Source organism: Chiloscyllium plagiosum, chromosome 38 (genome assembly GCF_004010195.1).
Source record: "Chiloscyllium plagiosum isolate BGI_BamShark_2017 chromosome 38, ASM401019v2, whole genome shotgun sequence".
NCBI lineage: Eukaryota > Metazoa > Chordata > Chondrichthyes > Orectolobiformes > Hemiscylliidae > Chiloscyllium > Chiloscyllium plagiosum.
The window spans coordinates 22,924,843-22,948,751 of record NC_057747.1 but is presented as its reverse complement, the minus strand read 5'-3'; positions in this window follow the sequence as shown (position 1 = coordinate 22,948,751).

Here is a 23,909-nt window from a genome sequence, read left to right as displayed (position 1 = left end):
AGGATAAATAGACAAAGTCTTTTCCCTGGGGTTGGGGAGTCCAGAACTAGAGGGCATAGGTTTAGGGTGAGAGGGGGAAGATATAAAAGAGCCCTAAAGGGCAACTTTCTCACGCAGAGAGTGGTATGTGTATGGAATGAGCTGCCAGAGGATGTGGTGGAGGCTGGTACAATTGCAACATTTAAGAGGCATTTGGATAGGTATATGAATAAGAAGGGTTTGGAGGGATATGGGTTGGGTTCTGGCAGGTGAGACTAGATTGGGTTGGGATATCTGGTCGGCATGGACAGGTTGGACCGAAGGGTCTGTTTCCATGCTGTACATCTCTATGACTCTATGACTCTATGATATATTGTGCAGATAAACACTAATTGAATGTATTATCATAAGGACAATCATGAGGTTAAACGTTTCTAGTTTGTGCCTACTTTCAGTAAACCGTGGTCCTGTTTTATGGATGTTGGAGATCCCGTTGCACTATTCAAAAAGCAGGGAATTTGTGTAAGAATACAAGACGTAGAAACAGGAAAATGCCATTTGGCCCCTTGAGTCTATGTTGACATTCACTAAGGTTGGTTTACTACCCCAAATTCACTTCCCTGCATTAGTTCCGCAAACCTTAACTTCTTCAATATCCAAAGTTGCATTGATCACTGCCTTGAAAATGCTCAATAGCTGACCATCCGCAGGTCTCTGTGGTGAAAACTTCCAAAGGTACATACCTTCTGAATGAAGAAAGTGCTCTTCATCTCAGTTCCAAATTGCTACATGACCATTAGACTTAGACTCTCCATTCCTGATGAAGGGCTTTTGCCCAAAATGTCGATTTGTCCTGCGCCTCAGATGCTACCTGACCTGCTGTGCTTTTACAGCACCACACTAATCTTGACTCTGATCTCCAGCATCTGCTGTCCTCACTTTCGCCTTAAACTCTCCAACATTGGGTCACATCCTTTCAGCATCTAACCTACTGAAATCCTTAAGAATGTTATTTATTTCAATTAGATGATCTCTCATAGTTTGAATTCTAAGCAATATAGGCTTCATGTAATCAAGCCCCCCTCCCCCCATCATAGTAACCAGTCTGTTGATTCTTCAAGTACCTTGTTCAACAAGTTTTTGCTTCAACCAACATGACTAAAAGACTTCGCTGATCACTAACGTCTGTTGTTTCTGTGTTGTTACCTTGCACACTAGCTGCCAGAGAACAAGTGAGTTGATGGTGTAAGTCATTGTGTGTATGTGTGTGTGTGTGTGTGGTTGTGTGTGTGTGTGTGTGTGTGTCTGTGTGTGTGTGTTTGTGTGTGCAGAAGCCCTGCTTTGTGCCAGGACTTCTCTATCATGCACACACCATCCTACAAGAGAATGTTTAGTGTGTATCATGGACTGAGCCTCATAAATGGAGAAGGGAGTAGTTTCTCTGGCCCTTACTCTCGTGGTGTGGGTCATGTACACTTTCCCTGGCCCCCAAATGTGTCCTCTCCTTACTGTATCTGTAGTTTCACCGTTGTGCAGAAGGTCTCTTTGTTCAACATGCATCTAGGCATCTGCTATGTGAAAATAAAACTTACATCTTGGACATCTGTAGCTTGCAACAGTTTGAAAATCCTATAACGTAGATCAGTTCTCTTCCTCAGCCCTCTTTTTCTAACTGTGAGATTCTTTCAGCAATTGTGTGAGTGAAAAAGCAACTGGAATACAGTCCTCTAATGATTAATTGCTCTTGTACTGGTTTGAAGATGCTGATTGATGGATGTTTGCTATTCAGGTTTTATAGCCAGTAACAAAGCTGCACTTGGCAATGATGTAATGTTAATATCCCTGTGGTAACATGTTATAACAGACTGGTGAAGAACTGGGTAATTGCTGAACATTCAGTTGCAGTGGTTTTGAGACTGATGAATTTTCTCCATCCTCACCAGCTGACCAAAACAGCGTGTTCTAACAATATAACACTTGAGAATATCACAAATCCACCAAGTGACTAGTCCAACAATCTTTCAATATAATGCATGTGTTTGGAGAGTATTTGAAATGTCATGCTTAGATATTGTGCTATCTGTCTGTTTCTGCCATTGTGACTAGTTGGGAGCTCTCGTTCTGCAGGAACGTAGCTGATGAGGATATTTTTCCTTTCATTTGCGCACTCAGGCATCATCATAGGCCCATCTTTACATTTCAGTTTCCAAACCAAGCTGAGAAAGTAACATGTTGAACTTCTGGCTGTCCATTATGACTGCACGGGCAAACTTGCTTGGTCAGCTAGACAATGTAACTTGTAAGGATGGAATGCACTGACTACCAAAAGATTCCTTCTGTGAACCCCTGGAAGGCCACAATAGTAAGGTAAAAGTGAGGACTGCAGATGCTGGAAATCAGAATCTAGATTAGAGTGATGCTGGAAAAGCACATGGATGGGGGTGGGATGAAGGTGATAGGTCAGAGAGGAGGGTGGAGCGGATAGGTGGGAAGGGAGATTGGCAGGTAGGACAGGTCGTGAGGATGGTGCTGGGCTGGTGACAAGGAAGCTTCAAAGAAAGGAACTTCAAAAGGCAGAGGTGCCAGGCATCTAATCATCTCTTTTCAGCAGGAAGATTAGATAGTGGAATATTGCAGCCTATATGTCGTCTGATAGCAGTACCAATGGAGTCGGTAGCTGAACAGCCGATTTCAAAATTCATGATTTTGCAGCTTAGTTAAAATTCTTTTTGTCCTGTTTCATTTTTTTTGACAGTGACCGGCTTCCAGTTCTTAGAGTAAGGGACATATTCTTTTTTTTTACCTACAGTGCAAGGATGTATAATGGCTGTCATCAAGCTGTGACCTTTATAGCACAATAACCCATTTTAGCACATTAACACACACAAACCAGGGTTTGTATATTCTCAGAAGGATAAGACATGTAAATATCTTTTGACTCATGTTCACAGTCTGGAATTTAACCTACAGGAGATTTTTTTCTGATTTTTCCATAATACTCTACAAAGTGTGACTGTTCAGGGTTCATGTAGGGAATCTGCTGGTAGACAGTGAATCTCATTCTTAGGGGAGTTACATGATCAGCCAGGCGTGGCTTATGTCTTTCTCTCACATATCGTGTCCAAGTAATTCAGGTTTGTGCTCTGTCATCATGACAGCTGTCACAGATCCACCGCAGTGTGAACTTGGCTATCTGACCAATCATCACCAGCATCCTGTAGACTTGTTTGTGTTGAGGATTACAACAGAGTTTGACTACAGGCTCCATGTGTACCTGGGTCTGGATTTAGTTATAAACCTGTGATTTTAGAAGGAACACTTATTACTGATTATTGCAACACATCTGGTCATCTGATTGAGATTTTGGCAGAATTCTAGGGAAACCTGATAGGAAAGGAGCCTTTTAGAAATGTAACTTCTTTTGCGTTAATTTTCATTTTTGGTTGGTCATGATTCAAAAATAGAGCAATGTTGCAATGCTGTTACATTTGAATGCTCAAGGATGGAACCAAAAAACAGGGTACAAGTGAATTAGAATTCCCCCAGTTGAAGATTATAGGACTACAGGAACTTTTGTCATTGACAGCTTCTAGTGCGTGTGTCATGGTTGTCCATGGCCCGTACAGGATGGAACATTGCAGTGTTGTCGGGATCTATTACACATCATACCAGAGTTGTGTTCCAATAATCTAAGTGGAAAGCAAAGCTATTCAAGAGCTATAACAGATGACTAATCTCCAAATTTCCATTTTATGCTGAAGGTGTAAGTTTGACCAGCTACATTAAATTTCATGTTATGGTATTAATCTCCAGATTAGCTCAAGTAATTATTTTAGAAGCCTCTGGTGTTTGGTTTAGGATTCATCCAACACTCCTGAGTGAACAGCACCAAGAACAGACCTTCCCAAACCTCCAGAGTTCATATGGGGTAGATCAGCAAGTGAGAATAACAGGAGTTTCTGAGATCCATGGACCAAGCTGTCAAGACTCTGTAATGGAATGGGGCCTATGAGTGCAATTTTGACATCCCTGAGTCAGTGCACTGATGGATGGGTCGTTATACAGTTTTGATTCAGATGCTTGAGAATGTGAGGAAGGGTGAAAGGCCTCAGATTCCTGCCGACCGCAGTAAGTTATTGGGGTTAGGAATATGGTTGGATTTCATGAGTTGAATCGATGACTTGGAAACCAACCTGTGTATTACATTGTTCATTCAGTGTTTGTGACAGCTGACACAGCTTAAATATCGAAAAGCTGAATAATAAATGAGCTAAGGTTGGGGAGGTTAAGTTGGGTATTAAAGCATCTGTCACTGTGACAAGTATTTAATGGTCGAATGATGGTGTGACATTTTTATGACACATTCAGGCACTAAATCAGGCTCTGGATATTTTCAAAAGTCAAATTGTTTCTCCACTGACACCTTAAACACAAGTGGAGGGATATGTTAATAAATAATGAGATCATCCCTTTAATATTTGAATATTGACTGATAAAAGTTTCCTTCTTTTTTAACTCCTCTGCATTTTTCACCACATGGGACAATACTCATTGGAATTTAGAAGAATGAGGGGGTGTTCTTATAGAAACATATAAAATTATGAAGGGAATAGATAAGACAGAAGCAGGAAGTTTGGTTCCACTGGCAGATGAAATTATAACTAGGGGGCATAGACTCAAAACAAAGGGAGCAGATTTAGGATTGAGTGGAGGAGGAATGTCTTCACCCAAAGGCTTGTGAATCTGTGGAACTTCCTGCTCAGTGAAGCAGCCGAGGCTACCTCGTTGAATGTTTTTAAGCAAAGTTAGATAGATTTTTGAACAGTATATGGGCCAAACACGGGAAAATGGGACTAGTTCGTTCAGGAAACCTGGTCAGCATGTATGAGTTGGGCTGAAGGGTCTATTTCTGTGCTGTTGTTGCCAGACGTTGGAACAAACTCCACTTAACACATTAATGATTGATTTATCAAGATATTGTTCAGTAACCAGCATGAAAATAACAATGGTAAGAACTCGTTTCACTCCTGTAGACCATTCTGCCTTTGCTCAGCTTAATCTAATGTAATTCAACTCATAAACTGAATTAGCATTTATTGTCACATGTATTCAAATGAGCACAGTGAAAAGTTTACAGTCGCTCATTACAGTGCCACCTTCGGTACAAAGGTATCTAGGTACACATATTTAAAATCTAATTCTTAGGAAACAAAATCAAAAATTGGAAAAGTAAAGAAATAAATAGTCCAGCATTATAGGCATGGGGGAATACATTAGAAAAATAACAAAGTAAAAAATTTCAGAATATCAGCCTTTCCAACCTTGTCCAAGCCTCAAGGGCGGCCTCCATGACCTCACCACTGCCTGCACCAGACCCACCTACATAGGAGTCACCTCACTTTAGGCACCATCTCTTTGCCCCCGGGCCCACCTCACTGATGCAGCTGTACCCACAGGCTCCCCACAGCCAAGAGTCCCCGGTTCTGCTGCCAGAACAGGCCACTGGGCCATGTGTCCTGCTTTGGCTGCAGATGTCGCCTTGTTAGCGCCACCATCTTGAAAAGTCTGCTGCAGCTGGTGCCACTGGCCCCGATTGGCAGGAGAATGGCCTCGCTCTCACCATTTGTGGGCAGCACGGTGGCACAGTGGTTAGCATTGCCTCACAGCGCCAGAGACCCGGGTTCAATTCCCGCCTCAGGCGACTGACTGTGTGGAGTTTGCACATTCTCCCCGTGTCTGCGTGGGTTTCCTCCGGGTGCTCCGGTTTCCTCCCACAGTCCAAAGATGTGCAGGTCAGGTGAATAGGCCATGCTAAATTGCCAGTAGTGTTAGGTAAGGGGTAGATGTAGGGGTATGGGTGGGTTGCGCTTCGGCGGGTCGGTGTGGACTTGTTGGGCCGAAGTTTCCACACTGTAAGTAATCTAATCTAATCTCGCTGCCAATGACCCTGATGCTGGGAGAATGGCCTCACTCTCGCCATCTCCTATCATCAGGAGAAGCCATGTTCGCCACTCCACATGCAGCTCAGTCTCATTGCCACATCTGTGCATCTCTATTCATGCTGGCAAAGCCATAGAGTCATAGAGATGTACAGCATGGAAACAGACCCTTCAGTCCAACCTGTCCATGCCGACCAGATATCCCAACCCAATCTAGTCCCACCTGCCCGCAACCGGCCCATATCCCTCTAAACTCTTCCTATTCATATACCCATCCAAATGCCTTTTAAATGTTGCAATTGTACCAGCCTCCATCACTTCCTCTGGCAGCTCATTCCATACACGTACCATCCTCTGTGTGAGAAAGTTGCCCCTTAGGTCTTTTTTATATCTTTCCCCTCTTACCCTAAACCTATGCCCTCTAGTTCTGGACTCCCCGACCCCAAGGAAAAGACTTTGTCTATTTACCCTATCCATGCCCCTCATAATTTTGGAAACCTCTATAAGGTCACCCATCAGCCTCCAACCTCCAGGGAAAACAGCCCCAGCCTGTTCAGCCTCTCCCTATAGCTCAGATCCTCCAACCCTACTCCAAGGTCTCTTTGTTCAGCAACACTCCCTAGGACCTTACCATTAAGTGTATAAGTCCTGCTAAGATTTGCTTTCCCAAATTGCAGCACCTCGCATTTATCTAAATTAAGCTCCATCTGCCACTTCTCAGCCCATTGGCCCATCTGATCAAGATCCTGTTGTAATCTGAAGTAACCCTCTTCGCTGTCCGGTACACCTCCAATTTTGGTGTCATCTGCAAACCTACTGACTGTACCTCCTATGCTCGCATTCAAATCATTTCTGTAAATGACAAAAAATAGTGGACCCAGCACCGATCCTTGTGGCCCTCCACTGGTCACAGGCCTCCAGTCTGAAAAGCAATGCTCCACCACCACCCTCTGTCTTCTACCTTTGAGCCAGGTCTGTATACAAATGGCTAGTATTGAGCTACTGGCCAGGAAAGCACAGACATGGCTGCTATAACTCCAATGTGCAGCTATGGAGCAGTGACATGAAAGGAGAGGATGAATGTCTTCCATTCTTCATGCCATAGAGTCACAGAGATGTACAACACAGAAACAGACCCTTCAGTCCATCGCATCCATGTGAACCAGATATCCTAACGTAATTTAGTCCCATTTGCCAGCACTTGACCCACATCCCTCTAAGCCTCTCCTATTCATATACCCATCCAGATGCCTTTTAAGCGTTTCAATTGTACCAACCTCCACCACTTCCTCTGACAGCTCATTCCACACATGCACCACCCTCTGCGTGAAAGGGTCACCCTTTTATATCTTTCCTCTTTCACCCTAAACCTATGCCCTCTCATTCTGGACTCCCCCACCCTAGGGAAAAGACCTTGTCTATTTATCCTGTCCATGCCCCTCATGATTTTATAAACCTCTAAGAGTTCACTCCTCAGCCTCTGATGCTCCAGGGAAAACAGCCCACTGATTGCCGAAGAAGCCAAACCTCTCCTGAAAAACTTCTTCCATGCAATCATAGCTCCCCTCACCTCTGGGCTTGAAGTTTCAAGTCTCACCTGCTCTGAACGTACATTGCAACATGGCTGAACAAGTTGATTAAAATTAACTTATTTAGATATATTTTCTGCTTAAGATGCTGTCTCTGGTGAACAGAAAGATAATTGCACATTTTGATGTTCAAATACTATTGGGCCCATGCTGTATTATCGGCCAGTCAGAGAATAGCTATTTATGACAGACATATATCAACAATGAGGTGTGACCAGTAAGTGTAGCAGGAAGTAAACATGACATCATTAGGAAGTGTTCACAAGCTTTCTACTACATAAAAGATCATTAGATGCCTCCATGATCTTGAATGACACAAGAGCTACAAGATAAATGATAACAGTAAATGGAAGCAGTTTTCAACTGGGGGCACATTACGATTAATAAAAACATGCCAGTCTGTAGTTTTCTTCATTGGCTGCAGAGGTGAAGTTTGATTCTGGTTCTGACAAAAGGCTTTGTTTTGGCTGATGGACTGTGTAATGCAGTGACAGATTGTGACCTCCCATAAGCCATAATTCAAAACAAAATAATGTTGAGCAAACCTAAAAAGCAATAGGGCACTATTGATTCACATTCCAGCACAAGAAATGGATAGCAGCTGAAACGGTGCATGATTCTAGCTGCACATGATAATAGCCTGACACAATACAGGAGCCCTGAGCACCCGTCTAACCGGGTTCATCAAGCTTTATTGTCATCATTCCTGCAACTTGTGGGCATCAAGTGGGCAGCTCTCTGTTTGGCTTGGGTTGTAGAGCATACGATTAAGATACAGACTAATAGGGACCTGCAGCTGTTTGATGGAGCCTTGAGGAGAACTCGTTCCCCTTCCAACTTCAAGAGAAAAAGGGATTTTCAGAAGTTCTGAGTCATTGGTTTTGAGAAACATCCAGGTTTTTTAAAAATGAGGGCTAATAATACTACTCAAGAAATATTAGTGCGTTCACTAATATTGGTTCCGAAATGAATATGAGAGAAGGTAGAAGACAGAGGGTGGTGGTGGAAGGTTGTTTTTCAGACTGGAGGCCTGTGACCAGTGGAGTGCCACAAGGATCGGTGCTGGGCCCTTTACTTTTGTCATTTACATAAATTATTTGGATGCAAGCATAAGAGGTACACTTAGTAAGTTTGCAGGTGACACCAAAATTGGAGGTGTAGTGGACAGCGAAGAGGGTTACCTCAGATTGCAACAGGATCTTGACCAGATGGGCCAATGGGCTGAGAAGTGGCAGATGGAGTTTAATTCAGATAAATGCGAGGTGCTGCATCTTGGGAAAGCAAATCTTAGCAGGACTTATACACTTAATGGTAAGGTCCTAGGGAGTGTTGCTGAATAAAGAGATCTTGGAGTGCAGGTTCATAGCTCCTTGAAAGTGGAGTCACAGGTAGATAGGATAGTGAAGAAGGCGTTTGTTATGCTTTCCTTTATTGGTCAGAGTATTGAGTACAGGAGTTGGGAGGTCATGTTGCAGTTGTACAGGACATTAGTTAGGCCACTGTTGGAATATTGCATGCAATTCTGGTCTCCTTCCTATCGGAAAGATGTTATGAAACTTGAAAGGGTTCAGAAAAGATTTACAAGGACGTTGCCAGGGCTGGAGGATCTGAGCTACAGGGAGATGCTGAACAGGCTGGGGCTGTTTTCTCTGGAGCGTCGGAAGCTGATGGGTGACCTTATAGAGGTTTCCAAAATTATGAGGGGCATGGATAGGGTAAATAGGCAAAGTCTTTTCCTTGGGGTCGGGGAGTCCAGAACTAAAGGGATAGGTTTAGGGTGAGAGGGGAAAGATATAAAAGAGTCCTAAGGGGCAACTTTTTCACGCAGAGGGTGGTACGTATATGGAATGTGTTGCCAGAGTGGTGGAGGATGGTACAATTGCAACATTTAAGAGGCATTTGGATGGGTGTATGAATAGGAAGGGTTTAGAGGGATATGGACCAGGTGCTGGCAGGTGAGACTAGATTGGGTTGGTATATCTGGTCGGCATGGATGGTTGGACCGAGGGGTCTGTTTCCATGCTGTACATCTCTATGACTCTATGACAACATTGAATATGAAAGTCTTGGTTTCAGAGGCTACCAGAAGACTTTGACCATGTTGCTGTGACTGTCCATCATACCATGATTTATGATTTTACGGCCCACTTTTTGGATATGATCCCTTAATAATGTCTTATGGCAATATTATTTGTATATTCTAGACCTTGTCCACTCTGTCTGCTTTTCTTTTTTCTCTTTTCCTTTTCTCCCCATCTTTTTATGGTTTCTTTCTCCTCTCCTTTTCTCTTCTTTTATCATTTTGTTTGATGGTACGAAGTGAATGCTTCCTCTTGTGGGGCATTCTAGGATGAGAGGTCAGAGTCTTAGGATAAGGGGTGGCAAATTTAAAACAGAGTTGAGGAGAGACTACTTCTCCTAAAAGGTTGTGAATCTGGCGGATTCGCTCCCCCAAAATGCAGTGGATGCTGGGACAGTGAGTAAGTCTAAGGAGGAGCTTGACAGATTTTTAATTGGTAATGGGTTAAAGGGTAATGGGGAGTAGGCAGGAAAATGGGGGTTAGGAGGATGTCAGCCATGAGCGAATAGTGGAGTGGACTTGGTGAGCTGAATGGGAGAAAGTGAGGACTGCAGATGCTGGAGACCAGAGTTGAAAAATGTGGTGCTGGAAAAGCACAGCAGGCCAGGCAGCATCTGAGGAGCAGGAGAATCGAAATTTCGGGCATAAGCCCTTCTTCAGGAATGAGGCTGGTGTGCCAAGCGAATGGCCTAAATCTTGTGGACCTATGAAGGCGGTATGAAGGCTTGTCTGTCAGACTCCAGAGCATGGCTGGTGAGCCCAGAGCAGGATTCTGGAAGCGACATCGAGGAAGCGGCTGGCAAAGGGGCGATCATGGGGACCCAGCATCGGCTGCTACGTTGACAGTGGCTTTGGTGTTGAGATGGGTTTGTCCCGTCATCTGGCAGCTCGGGAATCCTTTGGGTAGTTTTTATGACATCCTCCTTCCAGGGATCAGCAATGAGATTGGTCCTTGGAGTGGCTTCTGCAGAATCTTGCATCCCAGTGTGGATGGCTTGCTTTGACAACGGCTTCCAGCCTAGTATTCCAGTGGCTCAGTAAGACAGTCTTGCCGTAACACTGTCTTTTCCTGAATCTAAAGCTGGGAATTGAACTATGATGGACTTTGTCTTAATTTTTTGTATTCCTTCTTATCCCAGCCTTCTGTTATTAATATAGGTGCTGTGGTATGGCAACGTACACAGTTTTCACTTTTTTTTTGTAAAGTATACAAGTGACAATAAATGATTGCTCTATTCTATCTATTGAGGCACTGCATTTGCATCTTGTGGCATGCATTGCAATTTAATCAAAAACATCTATTTTGCAGTTACATTGTTTAATGCTACAATTAATGTGAACTGCAAGAATAACAGGGACAGAGTAAAGCCAAGTGGAAATTCTGGGCTTGAATCTGTGGTTCAACCCGTGATGTATAGGTATCTAGGGTTGGTGTGGAATGCAGTGTGGAAATCCCAGCACAGGTAAGATTGCCAAGATGAAGAGTGATTCACAGTCTTTTTTGCTGCTACAATTTTTCTTTGTTAATAGAAAATGATCCATTTAGATTTTATAAGGGCCAAATTTCATAGTCATGCATTAGTAAAAAAAAGCCAAAATGTTGTATGTTCATATATTCTAAGTGTAATGTCATCCAATCTCTCTAATTCAATACATTTATTTTACATTGATGTGAGGCCTCAATGCACATTCTAGTTGGTCATAGAGTATATAAAGCAACCAATTTGGTTAAATATCAAGGTTCAATAATGTTCATAAACCCCTATAATACTTTTACGGTTATAGAGAAACTTTCATTAAACTATCTTCTTCGCACACTCCCTGAGCTGCCCACAATCCCAATCGTTTTGTTCAAGTACAAGAACATTGTGTGAATTGATGTCTTTGCTAAAATAGTTGAGAACAAACTTCTATACGAATGTGTTGAGCATTCATGTGCTAATATTTGCACAGCCTCATTTCAAAACTGCCGTATTTTGTTCTGACCCTTTCATTGTCATATGTTCATGTCACAATTTAACTGCATAATGGAGATAAAGAATGAAAAGAAATGGAGGGGTGAGAAACGAAGCTCACTCACTTCAATAATTTCAGTCCGCAAGATCTGAAGCAATCAGTATGTTTATTATACGCTTGTAAGCGTGGTGCCTAAAATAGACGCGCAGAGTTTAGCAAATACATATCTTATATAGGATACATATCTTATATACTACTCCAAACCCGGTGCCCATTACTATTGTTTATCTCTTGCCTTATCCGGCCTTGTGCATAACAAAGTATAAGTTTTACTCGGCCATTTCACCACATCCTGCTGTGGTCCATTGTTAGGTATATCCTCCTTCACTGCCATCTGTTTCCCTTACTTGTGACATTTCCTCCCATTCCTCAACCATATTGAACCTTATGACCTTTTAATTGGGGTTTGTTTTTTTGTTTTTGCATAAGTGGGAAACAGATGCTTATAACTACTGTTTGTACAAGCATGTCTAGCTTAACTTACATCCTCACAGCACCTTATTTATTTGTTTGTAACATCTACCATTGTTTGCAGGCACGTTTCATTCTTGTATGCACATTTTAGCTAATACAAAAACAATTATATATTTCCTTCACATAGTTTTCATTCTTGTTGACTCAGCTCTTGGTTGAAACAATTATACACTGGTGTAAGTTCATTTACCTTGCATAAGTAATTATGATTGCAGAAGTAAAATTACTTTACCTATATCCCACAGAGGGGTGTCAGCATAATCTGTGAATGACTTTGTGCATTAGGAATTACTCATGTTAAGTGTTTATAGTTCTACTGTACCATGTGTGTGTATGCCTCTATTAAAGGCTATTAACTGGCTAACGGTGACAATGTGTTTCAGGGGACCAAGGGACTACCTAACAGTGACTTAGAGAAGCTGCAAAAACCTCCCCCAGCTCTCTCACTTGCCCCCCCACACATCCTCTGCCAATGTGCACATGTTCCCCTCTGGTTTCCACCGAACACAGCAAAGTGTGGGCTGGCTACATCTCTAAGGTGCAGGCTTGCGGCTTCCCAGCTCAAGCCCAGCTCACACTCAGCCAATCAATAAGGCATTCAGCTCAGGTAACGGCTGAATGGAGCAGCTAATTTTGCACTGTCCGCCACTCAATAATGAAACATCAGCTGCTGCCTCCTACTTTCCAGTCAGTGACAAAGTATATTAATTCTGCAGTTACTGCCCCTTCAGGTTTAATAGATTGTCTTCAATTTGTAAAGGCTCCACCAGTGCTCGGCTCCCTCAAGGCACGTCTGTAGATTTGTTTGTCAGACTTGATATTCTGAGTTATGCTTTCTCTGGAAAAGTGAACATACCAATTTCCAGATATAATAACTGGGCCCAAGCTGGTGTGTTCATCATCTTTTATAAAGTACATTAAAGTTAATTTTCACATTTCTGTTAATAGCTCACATCCATTTCACCAGTAGCGCTTCACTATAATAATAGACTTGCCACTGTTGCAGAATTCCTGAAAATCATTAATGCAGTTTTTTTTTCGCCTTTTAACTGTTAAGATAAATAATAATTTGTGCTTCAATTTTTAATTTTAATAATTTAAATATAGAGGAAATGTTTCGGGCCTCACCCAATGATGAACGTCTCTTCAATATTTTTATTTGAAAAGTATTAACATGGTGGGGAAGTTTGTATTGACTCCTGAAGGGAACATTTCCAGTTTAATGGGTTGATTAGCAATGTTGCTCGCATTTTTCTGTCTGGGCAAAAGGTTTACATGAACTCCCCAGTGCAGTACTGAGGGAGCACTCCATTGTTGGAAGTGCAGCCCTTAAGATGTTAAGTTGGGGCCCCATGTGCCTGTTCAGACACAATGTGAAAACTATTGTTTCAAAGTAATGAGAGGCATTTCCCGGTGGATATACATATGTGTGCAATTCTTTTTCTTAATGAGTCCCAACCTTTCAGATAATAGGAGCTGGAAACTGAATAAAAGTATCCACGTGGGACAAATTATTTTTAAAGTAACATCCTGCTAACCTTTTGGTTAGAAGATCATGCAGGGCTAGATTGCTTGTGGTCTCCTGTCCCTCCAGATATTTCCTGAACCCTGTTTGTTTTCTGTCAGATCTTGTGTAAATCATTGCCTTTGAAACAAATGTGAAAACCTGCCTCACATTGCAGAGCGGTCAAATCTCTTGAGCAAAGTTTAGATACTTTGGTTTAAAATCTACTGTTTGTTCATTTATTGCTCTTTGGTAAGTATAGCTGCAGCCACTTTTGTGGGATTTTCATTTGTGTCAGTCATTTGACTAAGCAGAATCAGCCTTGATATAGCATTTTAATAGGATGTCACCTCTCACAATATTGCATCCTCTCAGCACTCTTCCACATTTGATGTTTCACAGGCCCAGGCTAGAGTCTTGAATACATTTTCTGTGGATTCTGAACTACTGGCATATGCCAATGCTGGTCACCAATCACTCCAAGAGCTGACCAGTAATTTTGAAGGTTTTAAGATGTGGAATGTATATGTGTTTAGATGGAAATTCAGTACTGTACTCTGCCTAAGTTAATATAGTTATGTGACCTAAGCTACATGAAACATTCACAGAATCACAGGATTGTTGCGATGCAGAAGGAGGCCATTTGACATCATGTCACCAGACATTCAATTCGATAGGGACACAGTATGAGTTAGAATGTTGTCCTGTGAGCTTATATCACGGTGTCAGGGTAGAACTGCAGTGTTGGAGCAAATTACTGCAGATACTGGAATCTTTACTGAAACCTAAAAATGCTGGAAATCACAGTGGCCAGGCAGTATCCATTGAGAGAGAGCTTTGATGACGAGTCATCCAGACTCAAAACATTAGCTTGCTCTCTCTCTCTCTCTCTCTATATATATATATATGGATACTGCCTGGCTTTCGGTAGGCTTGCCTTCATTGGTCAGTGCATTAAGTGTAGGAGTTGGGATGCCATGTTGCAGCTATACAGTTAGCCACTGTTGAAATACTGTATTCAATTCTGGTCTCCCTGCTATAGAAAAGATGTTGTTAAACTTGAAAGACTTTGGAAAAGATTTACAAGAATGATGCCAGGGTTGGAGGGTTTGAGCTATAGCGAGAGGCTGAATAGGCTGGGGCTGTTTTCTCTGGAGCATTGGAGGCTGAGGGGTGACCTTATAGAGGTTTATAAAGTCATGAAGGGCATGGATTGTGTAATTAGCAATATCTTTTTTCTTAGGGGAGTCAAAATCTTAAGGGCAAAAGTTTGAGGTGAGAGGGGAAAGATTTAAAAGGGACCTAAGGGCAACTTTTTCACACAGAGGGTGGTGTGTATGTGAAATGAGCTGCCAGAGGAAGTGGTGGAGGCTGGTACAATTACATTTAAAAGGCATCTGGATGGGTATATGAATAGGAAGGGTTTGGAGGGATATGGGCCAAATGCTGGCAAATGAGACTGGATTAATTTAGGATATCTGGTCGGCATGGTTGAGCTGTACTGAAGGGTCTGTTTCTGTGCTGTACACCTCTATGACTCTATAACTGAGATTAACTCTGACTCTTGAAGATGTTATAGGCCACTTTTGGAATATTGTGTGCAATTCTGGTCTCCTTTCTATCGGAAGGATGTTGTGAGACTTGAAACGGTTCAGAAAAGATTGACAAGGATGTTGCTAGGGTTGGAGGATTTGAGCTATAAGGAGAGGTTGAAAAGGATGGGGCTGTTTTCCCTGGAGCGTCAGAGGCTGAGTGGTGACCTTATAGAGGTTTATAAAATCATGAGGGCATGGATAGGATAAATAGACAAAGTCTCTTCCCTAGGGTGGGGGAATCCAGGATTAGAGGGCATAGGTTTAGGGTGAGAGAGGAAAGATGTAAAAGAGACGTAAGGGGCAACGTTTTCGCGCAGAGGGTGGTACGTGTATGGAATGAGCTGCCAGAGGAAGTGGTGGAGGCTAGTATGATTGCAACATTTAAAAGGCATCTGGATGGGTATATGAATAGGAAGGGTTTGGAGGGATATGGAACTGGTAATGGCATGTGGGACTAGATTGGGTTGGGATATCTGGTTGGCATGGATGAGCTGGACTGAAGGGTCTGTTTCCGTGCTATACATCTCTATGACTCTGAGCTTGTAAAGCAACAGCTATAGTACCTACCTGGGGGAGCAGGTGAGTTTGTGCACAATATAGAGAAGCAGGGTCAGACCTGACTGTAATTTGATAAGCAATGCAGACCACTATATTGAAAACAGCCTAAACCTATTAGTAATGTGAAAAAACCCAGTATGCATCCTCAGAAGGATCAACAGAATGATCAAGACAAAAGGACTAGTTGCAAATATTGTTATGGTTGTCACATTAAACAAAAAATGTGTCCAACATGGGGAAGAAGTCACATTGAAGAGAAAATGAGGTCTGCAGATGCTGGAGATCAGAGATGGAAATGTGTTGCTGGAGAAGCGCAGCAGGTCAGGCAGCATCTAGGGAACAGGAGAATCGACGTTTCGGGCATTAGCCCTTCTTCAGGAACAGAAGAAGTCACATTGACTTGTGAACAAACAATGTGAGACAGACAGGGTTCAACCTTAGGATTGCAAAGTAAATCTGATGTTGAAGTAAGAAGTGAAAAGATTGCCTTGCTGAACACAGCTAATGCAACTAAAGGAGAGAGGTCTCTAAGGCAACAGTATAAATCAGCAATGCAGCTGAGGTGATATTTTTCAACAGAACCAGAGAGTGCATGATTTTAACCAGCAGATATTGGAGGAATAGCCACGTGTTCAAAGAGACTAACAAAGTGAGTACTTATTAACAAATATTTTTGTGAACGAATGAAAACAGTTCTTTTCATATTGAGTAATTTGGGTATCTCAGAGTGGAAATAATGCTGCAACTTTCAATTTCTTTTTATGAAAAAGGTGATGTTCAGATGGAAATGTAACACTGTTCTTATTTCATGCAAACAAGAGTAGACCACTCTGCCCTTTGAGCCTGTTCTGCCATTCATATTGTCATGGCTGATCTGAATTTAACCTCAACCCTACTTTCCTGTATTGCCCCGATAATCTTTCAATCCCCTTGGTAATCAAGAATCTATCGTCCTCTGCCTTTAAAACATTTTTGAGGAAGGGAATCCCAAAGGCAATGTCCTTCCTTTGCTAGAAAACTCAGCAGGTCTGGCAGTATCTGTGGATGGAAAGCCGAGTTAACATTATGGGTGGAGTGACCCCTCCTCAGACCTACTTCCTGACTTGCCATAGTCAAACTCACTGCAGGCAGCATCTTTAAAGGAATTCTAATAAAGGTAAGACATTAACCACATTGCAGCCCATGGATTTGGAACAGTGTGATTATATGAATTACTAATGCATTGTGTATGCCCACATGCCAGCATTGCAACTTAGTCAATCAAAACTTTGTCTGTAAATGCAGTGGACTGTGCACCTAATCAGGCAAAATTGATTCCTAATGACTGATCCTTGGTCTAGCGAATGTCATGTTTGCTCAAACTGGGGTAGCTGGCTGTTATTCATCATTGATGTTCTTTGCCTTAATTAGCAATAAACTGTGCAGTCACTCAGTTCATATAATCAGTGTTCAGCATTTCTTATTTTTTTATTTATTCAGGCCATAATGGGGACACCCCAATTTCCATCCCAAAGATGCTTAATGTTACCTTTGAAACTTGCAAACGTCAGCTTAATCCTGGTTACTGAAGCTCTACTAAATCATCCGAAGGATTCTAATGTAAGGCAATTTGCTCTTATTTGTAGATTAAAAACTCAATATTCTTCATTAATAATACATTTGAGGATGGACACAAGTCTGAATTTTAAGACCAAATGTGTCTGAGTTTTACTGAACTTTAGATTTCTCTTCTGTCTGCCCTAAACTGAAATTCAGGAGAAGGAAGAGATGATGATTGAAGGCAGTTTTGAAGTAAGCGGGAAGTTCTGTCCTTGGATTGTCTGCAGGAATTAATTGAACAGGATTTTAAGCAACCAATTCATTTTTAATTCCATGCTTGGATAACGTAAAGTTTTGATCAATGTGCAGATCTCCAGATAAAACAAAACTTGAGTAACCACAGTCATGCCTTATTGTCACAGGAATCCTTTCAAGTTGCAGCTGTGTTTGTATGGATGGCTCATGCCTTATGAAAGAGAGTTTTAATTTCCAGTTACTGCCATCTTCCAATAAATATCTCGCCTGGATGATTCAACAGTGTAATTGTGATCATCTGTTTCATGGTCTGTTAATCCAGAATCATTAACGCTTCAATCAGCTAGCCTAATCTTCATACATATTATTACTTAATTAATTTTGGTGTGGCGATGTAGACAGGAAAGGAATGGATTCAGGACAAATTAATTAGAAAATCCATCAAGAAAGACAACTTCCATTGCTATTGTCAGACTGTGGAATGAGTTAAGTGAATTGGTTACCATTTGCATAACAAGAATGGCCTATACCACAGAGTTGGTTGAAATTGAGTTTGAAATCACTTTCCCTCACTAAACTCATAACATCTGATACACAAGTCCCATTTTGTTATAAAATGCTGACAGTCTTGTTCTATGAAAAAGCTTATTTTGATGGTCTCCATTCTTATCATTGAAAATGATAATCACGCATAATCTGCAAAATGTCACAATAGTGATCCTAATTGAATTCATTCCAGTAATCTCTGTATTTAAGGCAAATTTGGTATTGCTATTCTGTAAAGGAAAATATCAAACACCATTGGAAGATACTTTTGCCAATGTTCTTCCCTCTTGTTCCTTTCCCTATGCAGATACTGATGAGTTGGTGAGGTACAAGGAATATGCACCAGCTTGTAAAGTGGCCTAAGTTTGTTTGGGAATTTCCAGAAGCCTAATCCTGTCCTTATTCAATGACAACATGTAAGCTTTCCGTTAGAGTTTTCCTTTCCTAATCTGGGAACAGATTGTAGATAGTTACAATGCTGTTACCATTGTCTTAACTGAAATCAGTCAATGATAAGGATAGCTTAGAGGGCAGGCAATGTCAAACTAACCTTTTCAGAATTGGGTGCCTTTAAGTTATTCACTGGAGTCAGTTGCTGAGCCCTCAGGAAACTGCCACCCTCTTGCTCCTTACGTGCATTCAGCAAGCTGTTTTGCTCTTTCAGCTGAGATGTCTTTGGCTGGGATCTTATCGGTAGACGGTGAATCTTGACAATTGAGTGGTTAAGGGTCCGAGGGTTATTTGGTGGAAAGGAAGACCTGTGATGGCCATTTTAGCAGCAGTAGCCAAGCAATCCAATTCAGGATTTTAGCCCTCCTTTCTGAGCTGCTGACCCAATCAGGGGTTCAGCAAACCTACTGTTACGATCATGGATCATAACCCTGGATTTTTAATGACAACATGAGCTTTATTGAGGAAGCAGCATGCAGACAAAAAAGTTAATGCAGAGACATATTCACTGACAGAGAGAGTGAGGCCCTGGAATGTTGCACCAAACAGTGCATCAATATAACTTCAAAGGGATCGATTTAAAAGGGGAGAATTGCACTATGAATTGAATTGTAATCGCTGTGGAGTTATCTCAGACTGTCAACATAATGAGAAAAGAGTCAAGAGTCTGTGCAAGAGATGTGTTTTGTTTCTTCCACTTTCAGGTATACTCAAGAACAGGGGTTAAATGGAAGTTCAACCCTGGTCTGTGTGTGCTCATGAGCAGAATCTGAATACCAGTGATGTGAGGCAACTATGGGCACTTACCTGGTTTCAAGCACATGTAATCTGTGAAAGACACAGTCACAAAAAGAACTACTATTCACTCTTGCATCGCAGGTGAAAGATGCTACAATCCAGCGCGCCAGCCAGTCATTAGGAAACAGGATAGGAAAAGGACTCTCTCATTCTGAGTCAACCTCTATCAAAAGGAAATAGGACAAAATAATTTAAATTCACTTACCAAACCAAGAATACATTAACTATAAATATTCAATTATGTACTCTTCACAAACAACCGTGAGACTGACTCATATATTTGGGCGAAAGTGAGGACTGCAGATGCTGGAAACCAGAGTTTAGATTAGAGTGGTGCTGGAAAAGCACAGCAGGCCAGGCAGCATCTGAGGAGCAGGAAAATCAATGTTTCGGGCAAAAGCCCTTCATCAAAAATTTGGAATATTCTTACCCAGAGCCTGGTTGTGATGTCACATTCCCAGCAGTCCTACCAATAGAGGTGGCTGCTGCTGAGGCTATGAGGAGGAGAAGAGGGGAGACTCTGTCTTGAGACATTCTTGAAGAGCTGGTTAAGGATTTACTTCTAAGCTAACCAAGCCCTGGCAATTACAGGGCAGCCTCTTCAGTAGTGACCAGTGAGGGGAGCCTTGGAAAAGAAATGGCCCACAGCCTTTTCCAAGGGAGGTTGCCTCAGTGGGGCTGGCAAGTTCCCCACAAGGTCCAAACAACCCTGGCAAGACACTGCCTTTGTTCCCCACCATTTCCATCCCAATGCCTTTGCTGCCATTTTACTACCCCTCCCACCTACCAACCAAACTCCAATGGCCTAACAAAATTTTAGTCTCTGTGTCAGAGATATTCACGGTTCTCACCTTTATTATTGCTACATGTGCCAAGATACAGTGAAAAACATTGTTTTGTGTGCTAACCAGACAAATCATACCTCATATAAGTACGTCACGGTCATAGAGCAGAATGCATAATATAGTGTTACAGTGACAGAGAAGATGCAGAGAAAGATCGACTCTAATATATGAGAGGTCTGTTCATAAGTCAGATAACATGGGGAGGTAACTCTTCTTGCATCTGTTGGTACCTGTTTTCAAACTTTTCTATCTTCTGCCTGATGAAAGAGGGTGGAACAGAGTATAACTGGGGTGGGAGAGGTGCTTGATTACTTTGGATGCTTTTCCTGAGGCAGTGGGAAGTATAGATAGAGTCAATGGAAGAAAGGCTGGTTTTCGTGATGCACTAGGATGTGTTCACATCCCTGTGTAATTTCTTGTGATTTTGGGCAGAGCAGTTTTCATGGCAAGCTGTGACCCATCTGGATAGCAAGCTTTCAATGACATATCTATAAAAAATGATAATAGTATTGTGAACATGCTGAATGTCCTACAATATATTCTAAAGTTAGAAGAAGACAAATGAATAAATTGAAATATTTGGGGGTTTAAAATTGCATTTCTGATCAGGTACGTGAAATTTGACCATACTGCTCCATGGATAGGTCAGCTTTTTAAAGAATGGACACATTTCTTCTTCTCAATATTGAGTTCAGTTTGGCTTATGCAAAACAATAGAGGGGGGAAGTGAAGTCTGATACTATACACACTCAAGGGATACTGAGCTTCTTCTAACAGGGTCTTTAGCTAATGCAATAAATGTGCAGTATTCCTAACCTACCATCAATGTGGCTCCTTCAAATTAACTTGCACTATATATAATCTCCAATTAGAGATAAGAGGGCTGCAAATATTTTCTGTCTTTCATTGATGATGTTGCAGGAAAAGGATTGAATACTTTGCAAACAAGAAAAGGCATTCATCCTTCTAAACCTTGAGGTTTTACTCCAGAACTGCAATATTATCTACTTCCATGATATTTTATAGAAAAGGAATTTATTTATATCAAAAAGCCCTTGCAATTCTCATCCTGTGAATTATATTCAAGTTCCACAACAGGTCTTGTGGTGGCAGACATGCAGCTAGTTTCATACAGCAGACAGGAGAAATAGCATTGAGGCCCAAACAGTCCACACCAACCCTCCGAAGAGTAACCCACCCAGACCCACTACCCTTTGACTAATGCACCTATCGCTATGGGCAATTTCGCACGGCCAATTCACCTGACCTGCACAAACCTTTGGACTGAGGGAGGAAACCAGAGCACCCAGAGGAAACCCATGCAGACCCAGGGAGAATGTGCAAACTCCACACAGACAGTTGCCTGAGGCTGAAATTAAACCTGGGACCCTGATGCTGTGACGCAGTATTGCTAACCACTGAGCCACCGTGCTAGGTGGTTATTTTACATCAGTGAATCACCTCACACATCTCTGCATTGACCCTCATCTTTCAACTATCTGATACACTCCACCAACTTGTTAACATCCTTTTGGAGTTCTGCATTGGAGTCCTTCTCACAGTTTACAATTCTTTCAGGTTTATCCACAGCCTTGACCTTTTCCTCTGCAAACCAGATCATTAATATATATCAGAAAAAACAAGGGTCCCAGCACTGACACCTGAGGAACTCCACTACAAATCTCCCTCCAGCCCAAAAAAAGTCCATTGACCATTACTCTCTGCTTCCTATCACTCAGCCAGTTTGTATCCAAGTCCCTTTTATACCATGACCTATAACTTTCCTTACAAATCTTGTGTGGCACTGTATCAAATGCATTCTGGGAATCCATGTATACTAAATCAACAATGTTACTTTCATCAAGCCTCTCTTTCATTTCTTCAAAAAACTCCAGCAAGTTAATTAAATATGATTTCCTCTTTAGAAATCTGACTTGACTCTTCCTAAGCAACCTACTTTTTTCCAAGTGATTAGTAATTCTATCCAGAATAATTGTTTCTAAAAGTTTTCCCACCACTGAAGTTAAACGTTTCTTCACTGAGTGAGGTACTGAATGCAAAAACAAGAAGGTAATGCTGGAATTACATAATTTGGTTAGGCCAAAGTTGGAGTTTTGTGCACAGTTTGGTCATCATATTTAAGGAACGACATACTTGCTCTGGGGACTGTAAAAATGTACTTTGTATCAAAGGTTATGTTGCCAGGCTGTTGTCAGGAATACGGACATCTACTTAGGGCTGGGGAGGAACTTGAGTTGAGAGGGAAGGGATCAAATTGTCATCATGCATGTTGGCATCAATGACGTTGACAGAACTGAAAAGGAGACTCTGATGAAAAAAATTGAACAGTTAGGACTAAATTAAAAGTGGAACCTCCAGGGTAAAAATCTCAGGATTACTGTTTGAACCCCGTGCAAACTGGCAATAGTAAATAAAGTCAAGGAGTTAAATTCATGGCTCCTTGGAGCCGAGGAAGGGTCACCAGACCTGAAAGGTTACCTCTGATTTCTCTTCACAGATGCTGCCAGACCTGCTGAGATTTTCCAGCAATTTCTGTTTTTGTTTCTGAATTACAGCATTTAGAGAATAAAGTTGTTGTCTAGAATCATGCCCATGCACATTTTCAGATTAGTGTGTATCTCAAGATACTAAAGGAAGTTGCTATTCAGACAATGGATACACTGGTAGGAACCTTTCAAGAATCCTTACATTCTGGTGTCACAAAGCTAGTCCCTTTTTTCCTAAAAGTTGTTCCTTGGCTCAAGGGTACTCTGTCCTTGATTTTTATCAGAGAGGTAATAAACCAGGCCGGGCTCTGATCAGTCTGGTTTGATATAGAGATGAAAATGATTTTGTGAGGCCTTTTGTTTATATGTCAACAGATGAGACTTCAGGCCAAAGTGGTTTTAGAAGTGACCTGTATAATGAAAGGGGAGTGCTCAGCTCTCTAGTTCTCATTCTGAACTTGTGAGGAGTTCAATAGTGAGCTGTGTGGAAACTCTCTCTCTCTATCTTTCTGCCCTTCAGCCTCAACCTGTAAGCATGTGTTCCATCTATACTGGTTTTTAAAGGGAGTTTGCTTATTCGGACTGTTGTGTGTATTCAGAACAGCATAAATAAATCTAGTTTGGATAGACAGAGTTCTGTAGGGGTTCTTTATTCTGTTCTTTGTGTTTCATTGTGTAATTTTGTGAATAAATTTTTGTCTGTTTTAAAATCTAGTAGTCAACCTAACTAACTTACTCCTGGTAATTTTCACTGTACACTTACTGAAATAAATTGCAAAGTTATGGTATGGGGCTGGCTGCTGAAGAATGTTTTGAGTGGTCTGGCCTAGCCCATAACATGGAAAAATACAGAGCAAAAATAATACAAAACAGCCAATGTAAAAGCCTTGCTCAAAAAGGGATGAGACAAAAAAAACTATAGACCAGAAAGCTCAATATCTACCACTGGAAAATTGGTTAGGTTGCATTATGAGGGATGTATTAGCAGAGCTTTAAAAATACCTAAAATAATCAAGCACAGTCAACATAGTGTCATGAAGGGTAAATCATGCCTGACAAATTGATTACAGTTAACGAACAATTCTTCCGTCGCCTCCTCCTCCGAGCTTACTTTCACAATCAGGATTCCCGCCCATCTTCCGAGGACCCCTTCGCCCACCTCCAACACATTGCATCCACCTGGACACCCCGCACTGGCCTATTACCTGCCCTCGACCTCTTCATTTCCAACTGCC